General features: G+C 38.3%; 1 long non-coding RNA gene across 1 annotated transcript; it reads right to left on the minus strand.

Annotated features, from left to right (window-relative positions):
- Positions 1 to 1,557: 1,557 nt before the first annotated feature.
- LOC145548012 (uncharacterized) lies at positions 1,558 to 6,832 on the minus strand. Its single transcript, XR_014084300.1, has 2 exons — positions 6,408 to 6,832; positions 1,558 to 4,681 (listed from the first exon to the last, which is right to left on the minus strand). It is a non-coding gene; the product is annotated as an uncharacterized LOC145548012 (long non-coding RNA).
- Between the last annotated feature and the right edge of the window lie 870 nt (positions 6,833 to 7,702).

Raw genomic sequence — 7,702 nt, forward strand, 5'->3', positions numbered from 1 at the left:
GGATGGATTGAATGGATGGAGGAAGGGAACCAGAATGGAGCTCGCTGTGTCTCCTCTCTTCCAGCCTCCATTGTCTCGTGTGACGTAGTGACTCAAACTGAACAGGTGAGGCTGTTTTTAGGCTGTTTGATCTCAAATCTGCCACAGCAATGGCACCTCAGATGACACACCGTGACACACCGGCGACTCGTTTGGCTCATTACCGACGGTACCGGAGTCTGATTCCATCAAACTGCTGTGGGACATCCGATGAAACTCTCCCACTGCTCAGGCACAAATAAAAAGGAGAAACAGGAAGGCTGATAGAATTAGCTTCATCAACATTTATTATGTTGTTGTGATAGAAAAAAAAATCCAACTGAGAAGAAAGAAGCTGCTGAGTCGAGTAACCACAAGGAAGAAGTATTCATTATCACGCTTTAAATTCTAATGAACATTTAACACTGGAACTGGAAGACATTTACAATATCCTAAATAAATAAACAAACAGAAACTACAAATTAAAAGGAATTATCAAGTTTCTGGTCTCAACTAAACCTTTTTTTAAAGAACAATTTTGCTTATAAAGCACCAAACTGAAGACTATTCATCCAGTTTTTAATAGAAACAGAAACAAATCATGCAAATGGAAATTGAGGGTGGGAAGGCGACAAAAGGACAGGTGCAGGTTTCAAGTCAAACCTTTTAATGGCTCAAGAAGACTCAAGATGCTCCTCAGCTTGATTGTAATATATCCATCAGAGGTGTGCCGATCGATCGGTCACCGATCATAATCGGGCCGATTCTCGTGAAAAAGTGCATGATCGGCGATCATTGGCTCTTGTTGCCGATACCGATCACCTGCATCTCACTTTGCAGCCTGCCTGTGCAGCTGGTCTCCTCTTTCCTTCACACTGCGCAAACGCGCAGCAAGCGATGTGGAACTATAACGCACTGAGTGAATGGGGAAGTTTGCGTGTTGCGGCGGAAAATTGAAGAATGTCAAAATACATCAACACGACGAATCTAATACGACATAAAAACAATGCCATACTTGATGGAGTTTGGCTACATCGAGGCTCACTGCAGTAAAAAAGACATATGGAGGATCAGATAGCAGGTAAAGCAGCGCACAGCTACAAACACTCACCTGGATTAGCATGACGGTCAGAAAGCTAAACAAATAACCCGGAAAGCTATTTAAGTCTTCGAGCTGCGATGTAAGACGCTGGTTCTGCTGTTGAACCGCTGCTACGCTACGGTTGACAGACGGAGCGCCGCTTCTGCTCCACCTGGTAGTGACTCTCACACCGAACCTCTGCTTAAAGCCGCAGCATCTAACCTAAAAAAAATACATTAAAACTTTCGCTGTCCTAACATGTGACAGATAATCTCTAAAAAAATAATCGATCTCCTCCCTGTTCTGCATAATTACTCCACTCAGTCAGAAACAGCCACTCAGAACTAGCAGTAATCAGTTAGCCGCCATGCTATCAGGAAGTTTTCATTCAGTAACTCAGGATTGTTTATTGTAATGGATCCTGTATTTGCCTTTGAATGTTAAGTTTTATACTTGAATTTTTTGGCAATGTTGAGAGGTTTTATTTTGGCTCTTTGCATTATTTAGTCTCTTCAGAGCCTCCATATGTTATCAGTCTGTTAAAGTTAGTATTACCGATAGCAGTACAATTTGCAGAATGCCTGTTTTGTTTAGTTTTCTTTTTGGAAAAAGTTATTAAAAACAAGTTTTTATCTAAATTAAGGTGAATTCATGGTTCCTTTTTCCACATAATGTAACCGGTAGTGTTAATGATAAAAAATAATAATAATTATGTGATCGGTATCGGTGATCCGTATCGGTGATCGGCCCTCATGGGTGATCGGTATTGGTATCGGCAGGAAAAAACCTGATCGGCACATCTCTAATATCCATAATCGATGAAGTGCTAGCTCCAGATGCCATTATATCTCCTGAGATGTTTCAGGGATGTCAGCAACCAAACAAAAGGCCACCGAGAGGCCATGGTCGGGTCTCTCCTTGTGTGCTGCTCTGTTTAAAAATGGCTTCACTAATGTCATCGGTGGAAAATGACAAACAACTTAGAGTAAGGTTTCCGAAAAATAACTTACCAAATAACCAAGGCAGCGATTTAAAAACGTACCACTCCTGCAGCCTACTTGAAATCACTGCGGCCTCAAGTACAAGGCGCCAAACTTGGCCTCGATGAACACTGACACGATTTCAATTGGATCCACAAAAGTTTCAGCGATAAGACTTGGCGTCCACTCGGATTCCGCCTTGTCTTGGGAGATTAGAAGATATAATTTTTAATCCAATTCCCAAAAGTTCATAAATATCAGACTCACAGTTTCGTGTCTCCGTGCACCCAGTCGCTAGCCGCATCTTTTTTTAAACACTCACGCAGAAGCTGCGTCATATTTCTATCCAGCATGGTGCATGTGAGTCAAGCTCATTAATAACAAAAATGGCGGCATTTGGCACTGTTGCCAGATTTGACATTTTCTAGTCCAAACACAGGGTAAAATGAAACCTATAAAACCTGCCCAACCGCAAAGAAACAGTATGCATATAAACCTCTAATAAAACTCATGTTAATAGCACTATATGTTTTATTCATAATCTATTCCTAATATATTCTTAGAATAATTTAGAGAAACAGAAACATTTTAAAACAAAAACATAAAATGATTCCACCAAGTCTTCATTTCCAGTAAAGAATTGTGCCTGTCTCGCTATGTTGAAGTCTTTTTTTCTGGTAGTTATAGCCAAATGTTGTTTGTAGGTAAAGTCTGACCACAAAAGACTAATGTGTAGTAAACTGATAGACTGGATGTTAGTTACTGGTGATGGCAGAAATAACATTTACACAGGGAAAACTTTGGAAATAATGAATGCTACTGTTTATTTAAATATATAACTATTAAGGTTATTTTAAGGTTATATTTTTCACTAAACATGTTTCAGTACTATGGTAACTCAAATTCCACCTTCCCTTCCCACCCCCATCTGAGATGGGGAAACATCTGAGACCCTCTCTAAAAATGTGTTTCACTGCCTATTGATCACGTTCACAAACTCAGGTGAATCATCTTAAGTCTGCAAGCTACCTTGAACGGCTCTCTCTGGTCAAGCTGCTTCTTATTTCAGTGTGCAGCCACAAGAGTGCAGCAATGTGTCAATTAAAACTCACACTACCATAGGATTGTAATGTTAACAGAAACTCTGATTTTCTTAATTGATCCTTCAAACACATCAACTTGTATCCCATTTGTAGCCCACAGGGTTAAATATTTGGTTGGCTCACCCTTTGCGGCCTTACCTCCTCTGGGAAGACTTTCTTGAAGGTTTCTGTGTCTATTCCTCCACAAGAGCATTTCTGAGGTCAGATTCTGATATTAGATGAGAATGTGAGGCTCATAGTCTCTGATTTAATTAATTAATTCTAAAGGTGTTCTATCAGGTGGAAGTCAGGACATGTGCTTGCTGCAGTTCTTCCGCATGAAACTCTCGGATTGCTGTCTTTATTAACCTTTTATGTTCACTGGTATGCAGTCATGTTGCAAAAGGAGGGGGTTATCTCCAAACTGTTCCCACAAAGTTGGGAGCATTAATGTCTTAGTATACTGAAGCATTAGGAGTTATTTACACACTGGAACTAAGGAATTGAACCAACACTCCAAAAAAAGTCGGGCTGTCACTGTAATATCACATTCCCAGGATCCCTGGTAATGCAATCCCTGGTATCCATGGTGCTCATGGAACACACCTACTCACAAATACTATCTGAAATCTGAAAACATCCGAGACCCTCTCTAAAAATGTGTATCACTGCCTATCTCAATAGTGCAAACATAGTTAACTATGGAAACAGAGGAAACTGTCTTGGCACTACAGTGACTGAATTCCAAATGTCAAGTAGCATTGCACCAACATACTTCAACTTCTCAAGTTGTGTTTTCTTAAAATATATCTCAAATATGCCCTATCAAAACAATCCACAACTTTTCCTCAAACAAGTAAATCTGTGAATATTAAACCATGAATATTTGAGGACACATTTTTCAGGAGGCGTTTTATCATGGTACCTCTGGAATTAAACTGAGCTTCTGAGAATGACCAATTTGATAAAATGCTTATCACAATCCAAATGTAAGCCATTATTTATCTTCTGTCAGTTTGTGATTTAAATGTATTTTTATTCAACCAAGAAGTTTGTTTCTGATTAATTTGACAACTTATCTTTCCAGATAAGGCCTATCTTCAGGTTGGAAGGTCTCCTTGCCATCACCCTAAGATTCTATTTGGGACTCTGGCAGGTTTTACTGCTTTAAACCTGTCAGAGTGGATGAGGGTGGAGGTGCCCATTTAATACATCCAGTTGGGTAACATGTGACCATAGAAGTGGTGGGAACTCCAATGATTTAAAGGAGTGATACAATACTTCTGGCAATAAAGGCATCATGTAATGTGTTAAGAAAATAAATTTAAAAGATGCTAGTTTTAAAACTTAGCAACATGTCTTGATTGAAATAGCCTAATTATAGTTTTCAGATTAATAACTTATTCTGTCCTATTGACCTTGATGTTACCTGTAGTTACAGCAGATTGCTTGCTAGATCTTCTGATCTGCCCTTTGTCTGTGTGGGAAACAATCAGGGGAAGTTCCAGCTTCACACTGATCTGTGAAAAAACTTAAAACAGCAGGAGTTCAGGCCAGTGGAGGAGAAGCTTTGCTTCCACTTTGTTTAGACCAGTGTTTCTCAACCTTTTTCAGCCCAGCGCCCCCCCAGCCTTTATCCAGGTCCCTCTACGCCCCCACCAAAGAATTTGCAGGCTACTTTGCACTGATTATTATTTTATCATTAATATTACTATCACTATTGTAGATGTTTTGATTTTTATGCTTGTTTCTGAATTTATCATCAAAAATAATACATATAATATAATAATATAAAATAATACATGCGTCTATGAAAAATTTAATGAACATTCAAGTTAAAATCTGTAGGCCTAACAGCAGCCAGTCAGAGTGGAAAAAATATTCTTATTTTGTGCCATTTTCTAGTTGTTAAATCTTCCACAAAATGACCAGATAAAAGATGAACAACATGCCAGTTTAAACTTTGAACTATTTGCAAAACGACTGAGCTCTGCAGCATTAAAACATGGATAGAACTGTAACTACATTAATCATAGCTCTTCTTCTCTTCAGTGTTTGTCAGTTTCTGGTGGTGCAGCTCTGTGCTGCCTTCAGGAGAATGGGACATCAGAGTATCATCCATAAAACTTCACCCTCATGGCATTTATTGGTCAAACCAGAGCTTTCAGTGGAAAAACAAAAGTTCCAGATCCTTTTAATGCCATACAAATATGAGACAGAAACATGGATTATATCTTTATATAGACATGTCTATTGATTATAGATTAATAGTTTTACTGGACAGAAATGACAAAGAACAAATCTGGTTCTTAATCAAATCCTAATGAGTCAAATTGAAAGTGTCATGGAGTCATCAGCCTCATGATATTAACACTGACATGAAAAATAATATTGAAGAAATAAAAATATCAAATCTAATTAAAAACATAAATAAGTGATCAGTTCTTTACTGTTATGGTCTGTAAGATATATTTATTCTCAGTACTAGATGTGGTCTCAACAAACCCATGACACTTCAACAATATTATTTTACCTTTTATCTGGAAATAGTGTCTGTTTATTCTTGCCATACAGTCTCTGTCAAGTTCTTTTTTAAACTGTGTAACTTTCCCACTTGAAAAGGAATGGATGACCCCACGCAGACTCTTAATGACAGGGATTTACTCGAAGGATCAAACAGTTTGTCTTGCTTTTACTTCCATTTATTTCAGTGTATAGACATGTTCACCGTTGATCCAGAGGATTCAGTTAAAAACCTTTAAACAAACCCAAAAAATAATTACTAATCTGTGTAAATTAATTTCACTCAATTACAAAATAAATGGCAAATTATATAGGTAAATACCAAGCAACAAAGTAATCAAAATTAAATACACAAGTAACTAAACTTATGTTAACTTTAAACTTAACTTTAAAGTGCATTTCAAGTTAATATTTATATTTACATTTCATACATTTCTTAACATACAAACATAACTTCTCAACATTAATAATAAATATTTATTATAAATTTAGCTTTAAATTATTTTTTGAAGTTGATGATAAATTAATTAACAGTTGAACTTGGTACCAAATCCATTTCATCAACACAACAAACAACTTAATCATAAAAGTCCATCAATGAACGGCAAGTGTCACCGCCGCAATCCACCACTTCAGTTCGCTGTCACTAATGATCCGATCGGCCAAACTGGAATGTAGACACTTTTGCGGTCCGATTTCATATCAACACAGTTTATTTCTTACCGGCTGCCTCTCTGCTCATCAAAAGATCATCCAGTTGTACACAGGTTGGATAGGATCTGTGATTTAAAAGTCCGCAAACTCCTGTCCTCTGTTTGGCGGCTCTCATTTGCATTTTCTTTTTTTTTTTTCTTGTCCGTCCCTCTTTTAGGTGCATGGCTTTTTTTTCCATCATTTTTTTTTCTTTTCTGATTTGACTTCACAGTCTCTGTATTAATTATTGCTAGAAAGGTCTTGCCATACCAGTTTATTCCTTTGTATTTACTTTAGTTTCTCAGTTTATTCTTGCATTTTGTTCTTCATTCATATCCATTTAGTTTCATTTGATTATTATTATTATTATCCTCTCTTGGTTTATTGCTATGTCCACTTTAGTTTATTTCCTCTTGCTAAATTGATTTTATCGTTTATTGACGCTCATCATCAGTAATCTCATCACCTGCTGCTCTGTCTAATCATCATGTCTCACATCATGTGTTGATTTTTTCACTGTTCAGCATCAGATTCTCTGTTTTTATGCCATAATTCACATCTAGTTCGTCGCTCCGTTTTATGTCCCGTTTCTCCTGTTTCAGAGTTTTGCTCAATGTGCTCGTCGTGTTTTTAAGCCCCTAAGGTGCAGGGCGGTCGGGAAGCGTGTCGATGGGGAAAAGGCAGACTGACATAAACCTTTTAAAACAACGGAAACAATTTCTGCATTCTGATTGTTGAAATTTAAAAGTGCTGTGTTGTTCTATCACCCCGTTTCATACCGGACCACTTACAGCACCGTGTTAACGCTATACAATGAACGCTCTCTATCGTGGTATCAGCCATGGAGGGATTTCTTGATTTCTTGATTTAAATGGGTTCATTTTTCAGAGGGATACTCAGTGAGGGTATCGTGATTTTAGCTACCAGTAGCAGGAGAACGGAGCTGCGCCAAGAAGCTAACAGAAGCTACAAACACTGAATAGAAGAAGAGCTGCCATCGATACAGTTGCAGCCAAGCATGATTTAATGTTACACAATACAGTTTTACCAAGTTGCTCAAAGTCTAAACTGGTATTGTTGTTCATTTAAGGTGTAAAGTTTACCTTCGACCAAACGCCCCCCAAAGGCATCCCAGCGTCCCCCTTTTGTAAAAATGTCTGCCAGCGCCCCCTGCCGTCCTCTGAGCGCCCCCTGGGGGGCGGTACCGCTCACGTTGAGAACCGCTAGTTTAGATGAAGGAGACAACTGGTGTTTGATCTTGGAAACAAATTGCAGGGAGTTTCTATCTTTAAAGAGGTTCTGAGACAGCTACTGGTTGGATGAGC

Source organism: Poecilia reticulata, chromosome 17 (assembly GCF_904066995.2).
Source record: "Poecilia reticulata chromosome 17, P_reticulata-male-v2, whole genome shotgun sequence".
NCBI classification, from domain to species: domain Eukaryota; kingdom Metazoa; phylum Chordata; class Actinopteri; order Cyprinodontiformes; family Poeciliidae; genus Poecilia; species Poecilia reticulata.